At 43.7% G+C, this 20,593-nt stretch overlaps 1 protein-coding gene and 1 long non-coding RNA gene across 2 annotated transcripts in view; both read right to left on the bottom strand.

The window, feature by feature from the left end:
- Positions 1-20,593, bottom strand: part of KCTD1 (potassium channel tetramerization domain containing 1) — a 212,169-nt gene that overhangs the window by 160,695 nt on the left and 30,881 nt on the right. The gene's annotated exons all lie outside the window — the stretch shown is intronic.
- The window catches only part of LOC132343766 (uncharacterized), a 30,974-nt gene extending 10,381 nt beyond the window's left edge, over positions 1-20,593 (bottom strand). The window contains exon 1 of the long non-coding RNA XR_009492710.1: positions 1-20,593. This exon is cut by the window's left edge and continues 7,825 nt beyond it. This is a non-coding gene — a long non-coding RNA (uncharacterized lncRNA).

Raw genomic sequence — 20,593 nt, 5'->3', positions numbered from 1 at the left:
GGACTGCAGCCTACCAGGCTTCTCCGTCCATGGGATTTTCCAGGCAAGAGTACTGGAGTGGGGTGCCATTGCCTTCTCCGATGCATATGCTAATAATACGCTATCATGAGCCTTTTCAAAAAAGTGATTAAAAGTCACCCTGTGTGCTTTGTCATCTTTTTTGCCTCACTAATTTCCTGTTTCTAAGTGAGAGTAGAGATAACTGAGTAAATTGTTCCAGCCACAGGTTTACAGGCAAGGAGATAGATTTTGTGACCTGTGGTTTTCAGTTCTTTAGATTTCCCCCCATTCATTCAGAGCTTCACTTGTTATATGCCCGTTGGATATGACTCAGTTGTCAGTCCTCAGTGCAAACTGATCAAGCTGTGACAGGATGGACCTGAAGAAAGGCATGACAATGATCCTGCTCATCTCTGTCACCTTCCTGGAAGGAGCTTGGGAGAAGATACCAGTCCACGCTCATTAAAGACTTCCTGGGCTGCTCTCCATCCTCTGTACTGCCAGTCCAAACAACGGCCCCCTTCACTATTCTTGACTCTATTTTATGTGTCAGCCCCCAGATGTCTGAAATTATAATTAATTTCACTCTATGTCTTATTAGTGCTTCCCTGGTGACTCAGGTGGTGAAGACTCCACCTCCATTGTGGAAACATGGGTTTGATCCCTGGGTCAGGAAGATCCTCTGGAGAAGGGAATGCCAACCCACTCCAGTATCCTTTCCCAGGAAATCCCATGGACAGAGGAACCCAGTGGGCTACAGTCCATAGGATTGCAAAGTGTTGGACACAACTGAGCAACTTAACACTTTCACTATGTCTTATTATACAGAAAAGCCTCATCGACTTTATATTGAATATAGTATATTTAATTATTTCAAAGAAGGAAATCTACTGGCCAGAAGTGTGCTGTGTGCCTCTTGTAAGATCTGATTTCACCAGAAAGCTTTGCTGTCACAGCCAATCATTTCTGATGTCAAAGTTAACACTCATTTACATGATAATACAACAATAGCATTTAACGCCTTTCATCAAACCAGATTGTAAACACTAATTAGTTATACTCTATTGCATTCTGGTGGGGTGCAGTAATGATGCTTGTTTTATTGATACTGAAGCACAGACAAGAAACAAGTGCCTTGCCCAAGGCTGAGAAGACAATGTCAAAATTGAGGTGATGACCCTTGTGCCCTGTCCACTAGACCTCTCTGGACTCAAGAGCATAAATTTTTAAAATAGTACCAAGATCTCATATAATGCAATGAAAAAGTCCTGCCATATCAGCTGTTGCATTTTTGTCTGATACATTTAAATAAAAATTTCTAAGCATTAAATATTTAAGAAGTAAAAAATTTAATGAAAAGAGGGAACATCTCAGGTGCCTGACGCTACGACATCATGGCCTAATTCTCTCTAAAGAGCTGTAATTTCAAAATAAATTCAGCTCTTGCATCCCTAGCACAGTTCATCACCATGCTGGGCAGACCAACTCAACTGCATTGAGGCAAAAGGCTTCTTGCTCAAGCACAAGTTCAGCCCTCAGAAGGTTGTTGTTGTTCAGTCGCTAAGTCATGTCTGACTCTTTGGGACCCCAGAGACGGCAGCATGCCAGGCTCCTCTGTCCTCCACTATCTCCTAGAGTTTGCTCAAATTCATGTCCATTATGTCAATGATGCTATCTAACCATCTCATTCTCTGCCGCTTCACTCTCCTTTTGCCGTCAATCTTTTCCAGTATCAGGGTCTTTTCCAATGAGTCAGCTCTTCCAATCAGGTGGCCAAAGTATTGGAGCTTCAACTTCAGCAACAATCCTTTCAATGAATATTCAGGGTTGATTTCCTTTAGGGTTGAGTGGTTTGATCTCTTTGCAGTCAAAAGGACTCTCAAGAGTCTTCTCCAGCACCACAGTTTGAAAGCATCATTTCTCCAACTCTCAGCCTTCTTTATGATCCAACTCTCACATCTGTACATGACTACTGGAAAAACCATAGCTTTGACTCTATGGACCTTTGTCAGCAAAGTGCTGGCTCTGCTTTTGAATTGCTGTCTAGGCTTATCATATTAAAAGCTTTCCTTCCAAGGAGCAAGTGTCTTTCAATAAAGAATCTGTCTGCAATGCAGTAGACCTGGGTTCGATCCCTGGGTTGGGAAGATCCCCTGGAGAAGGGAAAGGCTACCCACTCCAGTATTCTGGCCTGGAGAATTCCTGGGAGTTCATGGGGTTGCAAAGAGTCAGATACAACTGAGCAACTTTCACTTTCAACCAAGAGGTTGTGTTAGTCACTCAGCCGTGTCCAACTCTTTGCTACGCTGTGGACTGTAGCCCGCCAGGCTCCTCTGTCCATGGAATTCTCCAGGCAAGAATTGGAGTGGGTTGCCATTCCCTTCTGCAGAGGAGCTTCCTGATCCAAGGATCGAACCTGGATCTCCTGCATTGCAGGCAGATTCTTTACCATCTGAGCCATCAGAGAAGCCCATCCTCAGGAGGTTACTGGGGCCATATTTCCTGGTGATAGACTGCCTGATCTAAACATGTGATCTCACCAACAGTTGAACGGAATGGTGATGCCTCACTGTACATAAAATTCTTGGCTTGTTAAAATTCTGGATACAATTTACTTTTAAAATCATGGACTGATTTTTTTTCTTTTCTTAAAAGGGGCTTCCACAGTGGCTCAAATGGTAAAGAATCTGCCTGCAATGCCGGAGACCCAGGTTTGATCCCTGGATCAGGGAGATCCCCTAGAGAATGGAATGGCAAACAACTCCAGTATTCTTCCCTGGAGAATTTTATGGACAGAGAAGCCTGGTAGGCAGTCCATGGGATCACAAAGAGTTTGACATGACTGAGTGACTTTTCAAAAAATTATTTATTTATTCTGGCTGCACTGGTCTTAGTTGTGGCAGGCTGGCTCTTTTTAGTTGCGACATGTGGGATCTAGTTCCTGGCCAGGGATCAAACCCAGGCCCCCTGCATTCAGAGCTCAGAGTTTTAGCCATGGGACCACCAGAGAAGTCCCCATGGACTGATTTTCTTCGCATTAAGATTATTTCTAAGAATGGTTCGGAAGCCTTGCTTTTGAGCTGTAAATGGGGTAGTTTGGATCAACTCCAGAGCTAAAACTTGGCATGCCTGCCAATCTAACCACCAACAGGAGTTTCTGTTCTCTCAGTGGTTGAAATGAAAATGTTCAAATTCTAGAAAAAAAAAAAAGCCTTCAGAATGTGACTTTTACAAGCATAAAACCAGTTGTATTTCATTTGGGATAGTTCAAAACTCCAGAGGCTCCAAAGATAGACACTTATAAAATGATCAAATGACAAAACTTATAAAATGGTGTTGCTAAAAGTGAGTTAAATTTCCTCACCAAAATACATATAGTGGGTCAACTTGCTGACTTTGGTCTGTAACCTACAAAATGGGGATATTTGCATTATGCCCAGCTCATGAGTATTTTATCTATAATACTAAACGTTGGACAACTCATTAAAAGTGCTTCATTGAAAAATGTATTTTGAGAAGCCAAGTGAATGAGGCACGGCATTAGATGTGTATGGTCCCTGTCTGTATTTGCCTGTAGCCCTGCGTATTGTTGTTGTATTGCTGTTGTTTAGTCGCTCAGTCGTGTCCATCTCTTTTGCGACCCCATGGATGGTAGCCTGCCAGGCTCCTCTGTCCATGGGATTTCCCAGGCAGGAATGATGGAGTGGGTTGCCATTTCCTTATAGATAAATATAAATGCACATGAGCGAGTGTATAGTGGGAAGGGAGGGTGTGGTGGATCAGAGATGATGAGGAGTTCTGAGTTTTCTTCCCAGTGAGAGGTGGGATCTGTTTTCCCTCCTTTGAAGCTGGTCTTAGCCTCTAACCTGCTTCAGCCAAAAGTATGCTGCTGCAGAAACTGCAGGACTTCTGAAGCTAGATCAAGAAGTCTTACTGTTTCCACTTGTGTTTCTTGATTTTTTTTTTTTTTTTTGAGATGCTCCCTCTCAGAACTCAGCTGCCATGCTGTGAGAAGCTCACGCCAGTAGCCAGCCCTAGCTGAGCTTTCTGCCATGCGAGGGAGCCATCTTGGATGGTCCTCACAACCTTCAGGAGAACCAACTCTGCCTCATGGCTTTTCACCTTTAGAATTGAGGCGCATATGTTTCTGTGGGTGAAGGCAGCTGTCTGTAACACTTTGCTAAGGCAGCCGTTCTCCCTGCACTCTGCTTTCAGAACTCTTTCAAGTCGGGATGCCGAAACAATCACAGGGTAAATTTCCCACCTCAGGGAGCACAGTCCTTGGTGGTCTGATAGCCAGTGTCTTAAAAACTAGCATCTGTGATTTTTGTTCCAAATGGAAGGGGAACCCTGGTATTGCTTCATGGAAAGCAGAAGTCCTCAGTCATTTGATTCTTCTTTTTTTTTTTTTTTTGGCCGTTCTAGAGGTCATGCAGGATCTTAGTTCTCTGACCAGGGATCAAACCCATGCCCTCAGAAGAATGGATTCTTAACCACTAGCCCACCAGGGAAGTCGCTTCTTAGACTGATTGCATGGTACCCACTGTCACTTTTAATATTCTTGTGATCCTATCCCTGCCCACGGGATTATAACCCTTGAGAGGAGAGGCCACCTCTAACACTTCTTTGCACTGACCACAACGCCTGGGCTAGTGTTGTGCACACAGTTAAGAGTGCAACACACCTGTGAGTTGACCATTACATTTTCAGTTCCTGGAACTCAGCACACTGAGGATTGACTCATGATGGAAAACCAATGGATGTGACATTTCTTATTCAACTTGCTACTTTTAGCATGTGAAAAAATAGCCTGAAACGAAAACATCTTTGTTCCTATCTTGTTTTCAAAGAATGATGCTTTGACTATTTCTTTTAAAAATTAGTAGCCACATACATTACAGCACAGAGCTGTGGGAGAAATTCTTGGGCCAAAACCACACAGACTGTGAAGTAAAATGAACAGCCTGTCACTGCTCATCTGGATTTCCAGTCTGTCATTTCTGTTTGTCTCTCAGCTCTTTTCAGAGAAGGACAGAACACTATTTGGTATCCAGGCTTTCGGTGACAAAGCCATGAAAGGAAGAACAGAGAATTAGATTTTTTGGTTTCATTCTGGAGATTCAAAATAACTCAGTTTTTGTTGTTAAAATGCTAAAAGAAGGGTTCCACTGAGAGCTAAAGATACTGAAGAAACTCCAGTCTAAGATTTTCCAAGTATAAGCTGTTTGAATCACATAGCTTTAGATTCATGGCTTTAATATATTTACAAGGCAGGCAGGAGTTTTTGTTTCACTTTCAACAGAGAAAAGAGCCACTTTTACATGACCGGACTGCTGACAGAATGTTCTAATAACATAATTTTATACATTGTGCTCTGCAGTAGCTCAGATGGAAAAGAATCTGCCTGCAATGTGGGCAACTTGGGTTTGAACTGGGAGAGAATATCCCCTGAAGGAGGACATGACAACCCACTCCAGTATTCTTGCCTGGAGAATCCCATGGACAGAGGAGCCTGGGAGGCTACAGTCCATGGGGTTGCAGAAGAGTCAGACACGACTGAGTGACTTTCACTTTATACACTTATTTAAGAATCAGCAATCAGGTCCCAATCTCAGGGCCTTTGCACTTATTTCCTCTGGATTGCTCTTCTCCCAGGTATCTATCTGCAAGGCTCCCTCCTCCACTTCATTTGAGCCTGTGTTCTCAGCAAGCCCTTCCTTGATGACTCTATCCAAAAGAGCATTTCAGGGACATTCTTGGTGGTCCAGTGGTTGAGAATCCATCTGTCAATGCAGGGGACATGGGTTCAATCCCTGGTCCAGGAAGATCCTACGTGATGCAAAGCAACTGTACCCGCACGCCACAACTGCTGAGCCCATGTGCCACAACTATGGAAGCTCTCATACTCTAGCGCCTGTGCTCTGCAACCAGAGGAGCCACCACAATGAGAAGCTCGTGCACCGCAACTAGAGAGTAGCCCCTGCTCGCTGCAACTGGAGAAAGCCCGAGAGGAGCGATGAAGACTCACCACAGCCAAAAAAAAATTAATTAATAAAAAATTTTTTTCAAAAAGAGTATTTCACCCCCTCACTCCTATGCCATGTGACGTTCCCTCCCGCCCACCTACCCTGCTTTATTTTCTTCATTCTGTTTATCACTCACCATCTGACAGGCAAAAGTATATATGAATACACATGTATGTTTATTCCACCATATGCGTCTGTTTATTGACTACCCCCTCCCTGGCTAAGACTATAGAATCCATAAGAATAGAAGTTTCTTCTGCTATCGTCTTAGCGTTTAGAACACTGTCCTGCGCACAGTATGCAATCAATAAATATTTGTTGAATAAATTAACAAATATTTGCTGCTTTCCTACTCTGGGCTCCCCATGTGGCTCAGATAGTACTGAATCCGCCTGTCAGTGTAGGAGACCTGGGTTTGATCACTGGGTTGGAAAGATCCCCTGGAGAAGGGCATGGCAACCTACTCCAATATTCTTGCCTGGAGAATCCCATGGACAGAGGAGCCTGGTGGGCTATGGTCCAGGGAGTCGCAAAGAGTCAGACACCACTGAGAGACTAACACACATACTTCGTGCAAAAGCACTGGAGGGACTATGGTATGCATTGCCCCAACCCCTATTTTCGGAGACTTCATTTTCCAAAAGGAAGACAAGTACAAAGATACAGGACTATGCTACAAAGCAGGAGAACGGATTAAATAGCATATTTTGGAAGCACAAAGGAAAGAGGGAGAGTGGCTTTTGAGATGACCCTTCACCACAGGAGTGTGATGGGCAGAGGGGAGGGTTGAGAAGTCCAGGCTGAAGGCGAGTGGCATTTGGAATCCTGGCCATGGAAGGCCTGTTTCGGTTGAGTTTGGGAAGATGTAGCAGGAGATGAGGTGAGAATGGAGGTTTGGAGGCTTGATCACGGAAAGCCAGCAAAGGCTTTTGAATTTTATCTTAAAGGCATCATTAAGTAAGGCAGGATTTTGAAACTATCTTTAGCTGGTCCATCTCCTGTCCAGGAAACCTGGGTGTTTATCAGGGTACCACTGAACCTGAGCTCACTGATTTGGTGATTATGCTTATCTTGACCCCCTAAACTTATAGATTTTCCCTCAGCAACAATGTACCATGAAAATGTGGCCGCACTATAAGCATAATGGCTTTCATGTCACTTTGTTCACTGATTTATCTACTTTTTTTTAAAATAATATACTTACCTTACATGGGCTCTTCATTTATATTTTGGTATAAAAATGAACCCAGCATTTTCTTGAAGAAGCCACCGGATCTGGTTGCACGTGCCCAGTGAATTCAATGCAATCAGTGCAGAAAGGACAGAACAGGGAAGGGGGACCTAAATCATAATATCCTCCCCACCTGAGCAGGGAATTGTTACCGGCTGATGGAAAACTTACAGACTATCAGAGCTTTGTAAACAACTTCCCAGCCCTTCCCGCTCCATCCAGCTCAAACCAATCCCACCAAGAACCTAAGCTTCAGCCAGTTGGAATGGCACAGCCAATGGCTCCCAGCTGCTCAGCATCTGAATCAAACCTGAGTCAGGTCAGGGCTCTTTCTACCCTCATCTCTGTGGCTCAAGCAGGTTATGTTAGGGCTTCTGGAAACCATAGCATCAGTGCGACCACTTTTCTAGTCTGTCAGCTTTACCTAACTGTTTTAGGAAAGGGGTAGTTAGAGGAGGAGGCGAGAGAAGAGTTAAATAATTTCAGAAATTAGTAGTATTGCACATTTTAATGTTCAAATGAGGACCTATTAGGGGCTTCCCTGGTGGCTCAGACAGTAGAGAGTCTGCCTGCAGTGTGGGAGACCCAGGTTCAATACCTGGGTCAGGAAGATCTCCTGGAGAAGGAAATGGCAACCCACTCAAGTATCCTTGCCTGGAAAATTCCATGGATGGAGGAGCCTGGCAGGCTACAGTCCATGGGGTCGCAAAGAGTTGGACACGACTGAGGAGTGCAAAATCTACTTAGGTTTTAAATCTGAAACACGAAATGTCACAGAAAAGTGCATTAGGTAGGTTTTTCCAGGCTTGTTACTCTGTCCCCTGGTACTGGTACTAGTTACTGAAGAAGTTTGAGATACAGTATCCTACCCCACTGTGATTGGAATTGAGTACTCATCTTCCTATTTTTTATTTATTTATTTTTAAACATCAAAAACCTTTTGTATTGGGGGTATAGCTAATTAACAATGTGATAGTTTCCGGTGAACAATGACGGGACTCAGCCACACACATACACGCATCCATTCTCCCCCGAACCCCACTCCCATCCAGGCTGGCACAGAACATTGAGCAGAGTCCCCTGTGCTACAGAACAGGTTTTTGTTGGTTATCCATTTTAAACATACCAGTGTGTTCATGATGTTCCCAAAGTCCTAAACTGTCCCTTCCCCCTCTTGCAACCATTCATCTTCCTATTTTTAAATGGAAGTGTTTTTGCTGGATGGAAACAAAAGGAAATTCCAAGGATACCCCCTGGACTCTAAAGAAAACTTTACGGGGACTTTCCTGGCAGCCCAGAGGTTAGGACTCCATGCTTTCACGGCCGGAGGCCCAGATTCGATCCCTGGTCTGGGAACTAAGATCCCTCAAGCCAAGCAGGGGCGGCCAAAAAAATAAAGAAAACATTGCAGCGTAGCCTATAGCAGTAGAAACTGAAATCATCCACGAGATGGACACGACTGAAGTGACTTAGCACATGTTTTTAATTGTCATGGAAGACAGTAATTTAACCATTTTTTCTTTCTTTCTTCCTCTTCTTCTCCTACTTGGACCTCAAGGGCTGAGTTGAAGTTGATCATGCTTTTCTGCTCTTGACTCATCCTCTTGGGTCTGTGCCAGGTCCTCTCTCAATTGAGTGATCAAGCACTTTTATCTCCATCCTCCCACTTCATCCCTCCTCCCACCACCCAGCACCTTCCCCAGGGGGTTTAAGATGAGTTTTTATTGTTGTTGTTGTACACCTCTTGCCAGATGTCTACCTCTAACCCATTACTTCTAAAGCAACCTAGAACCCCACCGAGTTTTCCTTATCCATTCTCCCAGTCATGAGCTAGAGATTGCCTGGAGAGAGAACTCAATCCAGTCCAGTAGAGTTTTATAGAAATTCAATTCTTTGTATTTCGTCAATGTGGAAAACAACCAAAACTTGTCCTACTATTATTAGACTCTTATGTGTACCCTGTCTGACCTTGACTTGGTGCAGGAAGGAAAGGAAAGAAGATGGGAATTGCTGAGTTTGTCTTTCTCTTCTCCCTTAACACCTTTGAGTGGTAGATCCATGCATTTTAAACAAACTGGCCATTCCATGGTAATCTTTCAAGGTCATTTCTCCAGGCTGAGTCCATTCAAAACCACTGCTCAAGACATAGATTATGTCTGGAGTACTGTTAATTCAGGGTCAAGGAACAGACATTGCAATAACCCACAGAGCTAGTTATATTAGCCAGGAGGAATGTACATTGTCAACCACTGTACAGAGATGCCTATCATAGCTGAAGCTTCTTGACATAATTCTCTTCCATGCTTTGTCCAGGGAGGAAAGTGTTGCAATAGTCAGGGTAACTGACAATTTAGTTTTTGAAATACGATATGGGAAATTCAGGATAAATAAGCAAGTGTCTTTTGGTCCACTGAATACTTACAGAGCTAAAAATATGAGAAACCAAAGGGGATAATGTTTTATAAATGATGAGAGGTATTTTAAGGAAGCAACAATATAATTTTAATGCATTTAATTTTTCAAACTATGCCACAGTCTCCGTGTGGTAGAGAATGGTTTTGGCCTTTAGAATGCAGTGTCCAAGTCTCCCATATGTTGGTTGTAATTGAATCAAAAGTTGAATGAGGTGGCCTTCCCTGGTGGTTCAGTGGTTAAGAATCCACCAGCTAATGCAGGAGACAGGGGTTCGATCCCTGGTCCAGGAAGATTCTATGTGCTTTGGGGTAAGTAAGCCCGTGTGCCACAGCTCCAGAGCTCAGGCTCTGGAGCCCTTGAGCAGCAGCTACTGAGCCCATGCTCCCTAGAGTCCATGCTCTGCAACAAGAGAAGCCTCCACAATGAGGAGCCCACACACCACAACTAGAGTAGCCCCTGCTCGCAGCAACTAGAGAAAGCCTGTATGCAGCAATGAAGACCCAGGACAGCCAAAAATTAAAGAAATCAATTAAAAAAAAGAAGTTGGAAGAGGCAATAAGGAGTGGGTGGAAAAGACAACTTAGCTTAATGTATTTTCTTTTATCCCAAACGCTGAGGCTGTGAGCTTGGTATCAAACAATGACAGACTAGGAGGGAGGGAGAAAAGAAAAAAGAAAGAAACAATAAAAGGTAGGAAGGAAGAAAGTCTATGTGAACTTTTGAAGTATAATCTTCTTCACATGATCCAAGTACCGAGCGCTTCCTTGTGGACGGATTCCCTAGGTCTGAGTATCAAGACTGTGTTGATGAGGGAACAAACCCTGAAACATGGATGAACAAGAAAACCTCAATTAAGAAAAACATACATGGGCTTCCCTGATGGCTCAGAGGTAAAGAATCCTCCCACCAGTGCAGGAGACATAGGTTCGATCCCTGGGCCTGGAAGATCCCACATGCCTCGGAGCAACTAAGCCTGTGCGCCACTGCTACTGAATCTGTGCTCTAGAGCCCAGAAGCCACAACTACGGAAGCCTGTGTGGCCTAGAGCCCATGTTCTGCAACAAGAGAAGCCACTGCACCAAAACTACACTCACTGCAACTAGAGAAAAGCCCGTGCAGCACTGAAGACCCAGAGCAGCCAAAAATAAATGAATAAATAAGAAAAATAGGCTCTGCATTCAAAGCCATGTGATGCTCAGCAAATTTTTTTTTTTTTTTCTAAGTCGTATTTTTTTTCTCATTGGTATAATCGGTTGGACAACTATCTTACAGGGGACTGTGCAGACCAAGTGGATACTCTGGGAAATTTTTAAGTGTTATACAAGTGTGAGGGATTCTCCCAGGTTCAAAAGGAGATATACCTTCAAGGAAGTTAACTGAATGGATTAGGGAGATGAAGCACCTATTTGGTCAGTACTCCTTTATGATAAATCACGATGTCTACGTGATTTCGGAGAACACTGCCTGGTGGACTGGAGTTTGTGCTCCAGAGACTGCATTCGTTCCACCTACCACCTCTCACTCCATCTTGGCTATTGTTGTTTAGTCGCTAAGTCTTGTCTGACTCTTTGCAACCCCAAGGACTGTAGTCTGTCAGGCTCCGCTGTCTATGGGATTTCTCAGGCAAGAATACTGGCGTGGGTTGCCATTTCTGTCTCCAGGGATCAAACCAGCATCTCCTGCATTGGCAGGCAGTTTCTTTACCACTGAGCCATCTGGGAAAGACCTTCCTGAGTTATATCCTTTTAAAATTAATTGATGACCTGGTGAGTATAATGCTTATCTGAGTTCTGTGAGCCACTCTAGCAAATTACTCCAACCCCGGGAGGAGGCTGACAACCTGGATTGTGACTGGCGTCTGAACAGGGGTGGAGGGTGGGGGACAATCTTGCAGGATGGAGCCTGTTCCTGTGGATCCGATGCTGTCTCCCAGTAGAGCTGAGTTGAATTACAGGACACTCAGCTGGTGTCTGAGAGTTGCTTGTTGGTGTCAGGAAACCCCCAAACTCCCTATACTGGACTTGAGTGCAGAACCTTCTAGCTGTTTACAAACAACCACATTCCTTTAGGATAAGAAATATATCCTATGCTACTTGTGTCCCTGCTCCATTCTTCCTGTTAAGACTGTTTCCTTAACAATTGTCCCAAGGTATTGCTTATTTCTTTACTTGACTTTTAAAGTAGATTTTACTTCTGATTATAAAAAAAAGTATATGCTTGCTTTTGGAAATTTAGAAATAGGAAAGTAAAAAAAAAGAAAATGAAAAGCTTCCAGAGTAATAACCTCCCAGCCATGCATCTGATAACATTGTGGTTCATGCTGTCTGCCTGTTGGTCGGGGTGATGCAGATGTGTTGTGGTTGACACTACAGGTTGTCCAAAGACAGCCATTTCTCCCCATTTTCATTGATTTTGGAACCTAGTTGTGTTCAGCTTTTTCAGAGCCACATGCTTGAGGGAGGCTGGCTGGAGTCACTCTCAGGTCTCCTGTTGCTGGGCCAACGAAGCCTTAAGATGAGAGGAGATGGCAGGAGATGCATGGGGGCTTGGAAAATGGAAGCACGGGAGGCATGCCCTTTCGGCACTGACCTGGGCACTCTCTGCATCTTTGGATCATCAGGGAAGACAATGCCAGCCCTGCCAATGGCAGAGCGGAGGAAGGAAGGACACCTCCCTTCTTGATGGGCCACCGAATTCACGGGCCCCTGAATGACATTGCTGCACTTCCTGCTTTGTGAGATAACAAGTGGCTGCCTTGTTTAAGTCCCTTTCAGTCGTGCTTCTGTTACTCACAGCCGAGGCAATCCTATTCATCACGCACTCACTCTCTCAATAGTGTATTGTGCGCGCTTTCCTTGTCGTAAAACAGTCTTCAAAAGCAGACACTGCAAAACTGGGATGACTGGTTGGCTTCTTTTTCACAGGACTTTGAGCTTTTTGAGTGCAAACATCAGAGATTTTGTTTTTTGTTTTGTGAGATTTTTGGTTTTTGCCCTCATGCACGCATGCTAACTCACTTCAGTCGTGTCTGACTCTTTGAGAGCCCATGGACTGTAGGTGGCCAGGCTCCTCTGTCCCTGGGATTCTCCAGGAAAGAATCCTGGAGTGGATTGCCATTTCCTACTCCATTTGCCCTCATACTCAGACCCTAGTACAATATCTGGAACATTGCAGCCACTGAAATGGGTGAAATTGGTGGAATGAGGAAACTGATGACCAAAAACCCACCAGGCTATAGGTGACAATTATCGAGCATGAACACATAGCACTCAGTCATTCTATAGAAAGCTGGGCTTACCAAAGTCACCCTGAGCCTGTGTTTGCTGAAGGTAAATCTTAGCGAAAAACTATAACATTTTAACGTGAAACTGACGATTGGGGTCAAAACTGAAAATGGAATATTTAGCAACATTAAAAGAAGAGAAAAAGGTTGTGGTGTAACCCCGGGTTGGATAGCACTCATCCGTATGCCCATGCCTCATCGAGAAAAGAATTCTTCACAAAGCTGTGTCTAAGAATTCATTTTTTTAAAAAAATATAAGGGTGCTGACTACTAGTTTGGATGAATGTGGAAGGGCCCCCTAATAACCCTTCTCCTCGCCCTTTGTTCTTTTTCTCTCAGAGCAGCAATGTGACCTTCCCAGTGACCTCTTACTCCATGCGTGTTTTCCCTGTAAGACTGACTACACATTCTGTGAAGTCAGGGAGCACATTTGCCCTCAACCCCTGAACTCAGCACTTCACATTTTCCCCACAATTTGTTGAATGATGGCTAAAAAGTGAGGTGGAAAGTCAGGATCACACAGAAATCCAAGTTGTCCATGAACTGATTCTGTAATGAAGACTATAGATGGAGAAACAGGAGTTGAAGGGATGCTGGGAGAAAAGAGGGGGACTTCGAAGACTCTTGAGAGTCCCTTGGACTGCAAGGAGATCCAACCAGTCCTTTCTGAGGGAGATCAGCCCTGGGATTTCTTTGGAAGGAATGATGCTGAAGCTGAAACTCCAGTACTTTGGCCACCTCATGCGAAGAGTTGACTCATTGGAAAAGACTCTGATGCTGGGAGGGATTGGGGGCAGGAGGAGAAGGGGACAACAGAGGATGAGATGGCTGGATGGCATCACTGACTCGATGAACGTGAGTCTGAGTAAACTCCGGGAGTTGGTGATGGACAGGGAGGCCTGGTGTGCTGCGATTCATGGGGTCGCAAAGAGTCGGACACGACTGAGTGACTGATCTGATCTGATCTGATCTAGGCAAAGAAAGAATCCCACTTTCACCCCCACCCACTCAGCTGTTCTAATGAAATGCACGAATATGAGATATGCACCAGGGGGCAGCTCTGAGCTGTGGTGAAGGCCAACTTGTTGAACAGTATGATCCTTGGTAACGTTACTTTTTAATAATATGTTAATACGCAGGTGGTTGCAAATACACCTTCTTTTATTATAAGGCAGTGGAACAGCCAAATCTTTCTTTAATAGTATCATCGCGCATTCCAGAAAGCACATTTAATCTATGTTAAATAGGAACAAAATACGCATTTAGGGTTCCTCATTTGCTTTCTGTGGTTCATCATAGGAGAAATAAATTAGTTCCAGAAAGGAACCAAGAAGTTCATGGATTTTTTTCAGGCAATCAGTTACCAAGGCTTGACCTGAACTTCTGTACTGAGCGTGGGCTAATGACAGGGCAGTGAACTGTAATTAAAAAAAAAAAAAAGGATTCTAGTCCAGGTTTTCTCTCTAACTAGCTGTGTGGCTTTGAGTAAGGCATCTAGCATTTCTGGGGCATATTTTTCTTATTTGCAAAATAAAAGGACTCACTAGGGCCAAGAATTCTCAATCCAATAAAACTGTGGGTTGCAAGCTATCTAAATTCTCTACCAAGACCACAGAAGTAAGGAGAAAGAGGTGAGGAAGGGAAGAGGAACCAAGTCATGACGAGCTACGGGGAAGGGCAGAGGAGGTGAGCGGGCTCGGGCTGAGAAAGCTGTGCACTTGGGGAAAACCTTGGACCAAGGTCTCTTCAAGCTCTCCTTCTGATGTTCTACTACTTCCTACTTTATACTTTCACTTAAATCTCTGCCAGAGACTCAACGGCCTCACATCAAAGCCACCGTCTTCTCCCATAAACCATCTGTCATTCCCATCATCTTTGCTTGGCGATATCTCTGTAAGTTCCCTACTCCTCACCTAGACCCAAATCCAGGCATCCTTGCCAGCTACTAATCCTAGAACTAAAGTCTGGTGAGGGAGGGCATGCAGTTAACAAATACATGATGGTGGTGGTGGTGGTTTAGTTGCTGAGCCGTGCCCCACTCTGCAACCCCATGGACTGTAGCCCGCCAGGCTCCTCTGTCCATGGGATTTCCCAGGCAAGAACACTGCAGTGGGTTGCCATTTCCTTCTCCAAACAAATACACAGGCCATTATAAAGGGTCATATAAGTTTTATTAAAAAAAGATTCTTAATTGAAAACAATGCCAGCATGTGTGTGTGTGTCTGTGTGTGCGTGTGCACACACAAGTGTGCCTGTGAGAGAGAGGTACCAACTTTGGATGGCTAGGAGAGATTTTTCTGAGAAGATGACATTTAATATGAGACCTGAAGCAGCTGGACAAGGGCTGCATGGGCCCTGGGGCTAGAGAGGGGATGCACAAGGAGCATTCAGAGTCAAAAGAAAACCTGGGTGATATGGGGCAGTGAGTGAGCAAGAAAGGGGTGAGAAGTAGGTGGAAGAGGCCCACAGAACCCTCCAGGCCAACCAGGGACAGCTTTGTTCTAAAGGACATGGCAGGTCATCTTTCATTTAATCCTCTTATTCATTGTCTATGTCCAATCAGTCATCAAGTCTGATTAATCTTTGTTTTTTTTTTTACATTTTTCCTACCTCTTACATTCTTACACATTTAATCCTAGACCTGATTTTGATTGTAAATCTCTATGAGACCTCTCCATGAAGTTTCTTTTGAAGAGTGGAAATAAATCTTCATATATATTTTTTGAACAGCTTTATCACACTCTGATTCAAAGTTTATTTTTAGCAAATACTCTTCAGTCGACCAGTAATGTTTTCTTGGTTAAGTGTGAATGCACCCGTTTTACATACATACACACACACACACACACACATATTCACAGACCTGGTTTGAATCCTAATTCCCCATGTAGCATCTCCTTGCAAATTTCTTTCAAAGAGTGGAAATAAATCTTCATATGAGCAACACACGTTCTGTGAACAACTTCATTACAGATCAACCAAATTTCTTCAAACATGCCAAAGGCACTAAGAAGGGCAACTTAAAAGTTCTAAGGGAAGCAGTTTGCATTTGGGGAAAAAAAATCATAAAAAAGTATCGGAGTGATTTCTTAAGTGGTAAAATCTCCCTTTTTGCCCTTTTTCTTGAGTTTTAAAAATAGCCTAAATGGAATCTTACTCAACTTTCTACAAGAAAACATACCTTTAGGCTGAGAGACAGCATGAGAAATTTCATCCTAAAGAATTATTTTTTTTTTTGGAGGGGGGAGGGAAAGGGTGAAGTTATAAGAGCCTCAAGATAGAGGCTTCTAATTAAATTGCCCTCTCAACCAGAACTGCAGAGTATACGCTATAATCACCACAATTCAGTTTAAATCTGGGACAGAATGATAATTTTGTTAGTTCAGAGGTTTTTTAAAACTATGGTTCATAACTGCTGGAGAGTTTCCGATGACTTTCCAAGGTTCTGCGAGGCATGTGTATTTGCTGGGGGACCAGGGGACTTGCAGCAAACGAATAAATAAGGTAGATTTCACAGTCTCAGGAAGTTTAAGTAGGTCTCAGATGAGATGAGATCAGGAAGATGATCGGGAAGTGCTGTCCTTGTCTTTCTGGCTTTGCAGATGACAACAAATCCACATTATTAGTGAGGAAGTTTTGAGTCCTTTTCCTACTAATGGTGATGGATTTGCCCTTATTCACCTGCATCCTTCATCCCAGTTCATCTTCAGTGTGGGCTTGGGAAGTAAAAGCTGATTACTGGAGAGGTAAAGGGGAAAAGGATAAGGTAGGTTCAACCCACAACACTGGCCTCAGCCTTTCAGGTGAACCCACTGAGCTGACCAGTCACCAGCAAAAAATATCATACATTCAACTATCTTAATTGATTGTAACTAGATGAAGGGGCAACTGAGGCAGAAAAGGTGCACAGGATCAAAACGCTTACATTCCTGGCAAGCAGACATTAATGGATAGACATACAAGTGATAGGACTTCCCTGGTGGCTCAGTGTGTAAAGAATTCATCTGCAATACAGGATCCCCTGTAGAAGGAAATGGCAACCCACTCCAGTATTCTTGCTGGAGAATTCCATGGACAGAGGAGCCTGGCAGGCTACAGCTCATGGGTTGCAAAGAGTCTGTCACAAATGAGCGACTAAACTTTCAGTTCAGTTCAGTAGCTCAGTCATGTCCGACTCTTTGCAACCCCATGGACTGCAGCACGCCAGGCCTCCCTGTCCATCACCAACTCCTGGAGCTTGCTCAAATTCATGTTCACAGAGTCGGTGATGCCATCCAACCATCTCATTCTCTGTCTTCCCCTTCTCCTCCTGCCTTCAATCTTTCCCAGCATCAGGGTCTTTTCCAATGAGTCAGTTCTTCCCATCAGGTAGCCAAAGTATTGGAGTTTCAGCTTCAGCATCAGTCCTTCCAATGAATATTCAGGACTGATTTCCTTGAGGATTGACTGGTTTGATCTCCTTGCAGTCCAAGGGACTCTCAAGAGTCTTCTCCAACACCACAGTTCAAAAGCATCAAATCTTCAGCACTCAGCTTCCTTTATAGTCCAACTCTCACATCCATACATGACTACTGGAAAAACCATAGCTTTGCCTAGACAGACCTTTGTTGGCAAAGTAATGTCTCTGCTTTTTAATAAGCTGTCTAGGTTGGTCATGGAGAAGGCAATGGCACCCCACTCCAGTACTCTTGCCTGGAAAATCCCATGGACGGAGGAGCCTGGTGGGCTGCAGTCCATGGGGTCGCTAAGGGTCGGAAATGACTGAGCGGCTTCACTTTCACTTTTCACTTTCATGCATTGGAGAAGGAAATGGCAACCCACTCCAGTGTTCTTGCCTGGAGAATCCCACGGACGGGGGAGCCTGGTGGGCTGCCGTCTATAGGGTCGCACAGAGTTGGACATGACTGAAGCGACTTGGCAGCAGCAGGTTGGTCATATCTTTTCTTCCAAGAAGCAAGCGTCTTTTAATTGCATGGCTGCAGTCACCACCTGCAGTGATTTTGGAGCCCAAGAAAATAAAGTCTTTCACTGTTTTCATTGTTTCCCCATCTATTTGCCATGAAGTGATGGGACCAGATGCCATGATCTCAGTTTTCTGAATGTTGAGTTTTAAGCCAACTTTTTCACTCTCCTCTTTCACTTTCATCAAGAGGCTCTTTAGTTCTTCTTCACTTTCTGCCATAAGGGTGGTGTCATCTGCGTTTCTGAGGTTACTGATATTTCTCCCGGCAATCTTGATTCCATCTTGTGCTTCATCCAGTCCGGCATTTCTCATGATGTACTCTGCATATAAGTTAAATAAGCAGGGTGACAATATACAGCCATGATGTACTCCTTTCCCAATTTCGAACCAGTCTCTTGTTCCATGTCTGATTCTAACTGTTGCTTCTTAACCTGCATAGATTTCTCAGGAGGCAAGTAAGGTGGTCTGGTATTCCTATCTCTTGAAGAATTTTCCACAGTTTGTTGTGATCCACACAATCAAACGCTCTGGCATAATCAATAAAGCAGAAGTAGATGTTCTCCTGGAACTCTCTCGCTTTTTCAATGATCCAATGGATGTTGGCAATTTGATCTCTGGTTCCTCTGCCTTTTCTAAATGCAGCTTGAACATCTGGAAGTTCACAGTTCACGAACTGTTGAAGCCTGGCTTGGAGAATTTTGAGCATTATTTTGCTAGCGTGCAAGATGAGTGCAATTGTGCAGTAGTTTGAACATTGTTTGGTATTGCCTTTCTTTGGGATTGGAATGAAAACTGCCCTTTTCCAGTCCTGTGGCCACTGCTGAGTTTTCCAAATTTGCTGGCACATTGAGTGCAGCACGTTCACTTACCAATAATAAAGGGCACCAAACAGTGCCCACAGTCACCGTTTTTCACAGCTATAGACTCGGTTTAAAAAAATGCCTGTTTGCTTAAGAATGCCCTTGATGAGGCAATAAAAGTCATTAGTTGTATTAAATTTTGACCCTTGAGTACAAATCTTTCTACTATTACAAGTAATATGTTAATTAAAACTAGTAAGAACTATGATAGAAATCTCAAGGTTTCCTGAGAGAACAGAACGTGGGGACTGAGTCTAGCTGAGCAGTGTAGCTGGGCCCAAGGAAACCTGTCTTTTGAAAGAGTAATTTAAACAGACATCTCAAGGATGAGGAGGAAAGTTGACCAGGGGAAGTGTCGTGCGATTAGCGTTCCAATCAGAGGAAACAGCATGGTGTGGGCAAAGTTCCTGGGGTGAGGAAGAGCTTGACCCTTCCAACGAAGCAAAATGAGCCCATGGTGTCTAAGAGCTGTGGTGCCCAAAGGGTGGCCCATGGGGTTCCTGAGAAGCATCAGGAAGTCGGCAAGGTCAAAACTGTGTTCCTCATGACACTGAGATATTTGCTATTTGCTTTCTTTCACTGTGTTGACATTTACAGGAATGATGCAAAAGCAAATTGCTTTTGCAAATTGCTGGTGCCTTACCAGTTACAGGCCTTCCCTGGTGGCCCAGATGGTAAAGAATCTGCCTGCAATGCAGGAGACCCAGGTTCGATCCCTGGGTTGGGAAGATAATGTGGAGAAGGGAATGGCTACCCATTCCAGTATTCTTGCCTGGAGAATCCCATGGACAGAGGAGCCTGGTGGGTTACAGTCCATGAGTTTGCAAAGAGTCAGACACAACTGAGGGACTAACACTTTCCCTTTCCAATAATAAAGGACAGCAAACAGTATCCACAATCACTGCGTTTCACTGTCACACATTCGGTTTAAAAAAACGCCTGTTTGCTTAAGAATGTCCTTGGTGTGGCAATAAAAATCATTAGCTGTATTAAATCTTGACCCTTGAATACAAATCTTTTTATTATTCTGTGTTGTCAACTGGAAAGGGCACAGAGAGCAGTCTTGCTGAGGACGCTAGTATGAAGGCCATCTCAAGACAAAGCATCTGTGCAATCGAGCTGTTAGATGCACTTGCGACTTTTTCAAGGAAAAGCATTTTCACTTGAAAAAACAACTGGCAGGCCAACCATGGTGTGCAAAGACGTGGGAACCGGCAGCCACTTGCTTAAAAGTGGATGAAGGATGCCTGTCACTTCACAGAAAGCAACATACGTACTTGTTGCCAGTGATGAAATTCAAGCTTTCATGTGAAAATTGTAGAATTTTGGAAGACTCCTATGTGCTACCATGATCTTGATATCTTCCCAATACTTGCAGTTGCTTTCTTTTCTTATTGTTTTCTTTCTAGTTTTCGGCTGTGTTGTGGCATGTGGGATCTTAGTTCCTCCACCAAGGAGGGAACCCTTGCTCCTGGAAGTGGAAGCGTGAAGTCCCAACCACTGAGAATTCCCCATAAATACTTTCTGATAAGATGGATGGTGATAATATTCCAGGTAGGTCTCAGACAATATAATCTTTAATTCTTCCTCAGATTTATCAAAACCTCCTCTGTGGAAAACTGTATTATGTTTATAAACACAGATACAAAAATTCTAATTAGAATAGAAGCAAACACTATTTCAATAAGTCAGTTAGCATTTACTCCAGGAATGGAAAAAGTATTTTAATATCACAAAATTGGTTAACATCTTTCCTTAAAAAATGAAAGGAAAATTTAATATAACTTTCTCAACATATACTTAAGAGGCATTTGA

This window comes from Bos taurus, chromosome 24, assembly GCF_002263795.3.
Source record: "Bos taurus isolate L1 Dominette 01449 registration number 42190680 breed Hereford chromosome 24, ARS-UCD2.0, whole genome shotgun sequence".
Lineage (NCBI taxonomy): Eukaryota > Metazoa > Chordata > Mammalia > Artiodactyla > Bovidae > Bos > Bos taurus.
This window is presented reverse-complemented; position numbering and strand designations above follow the sequence as displayed.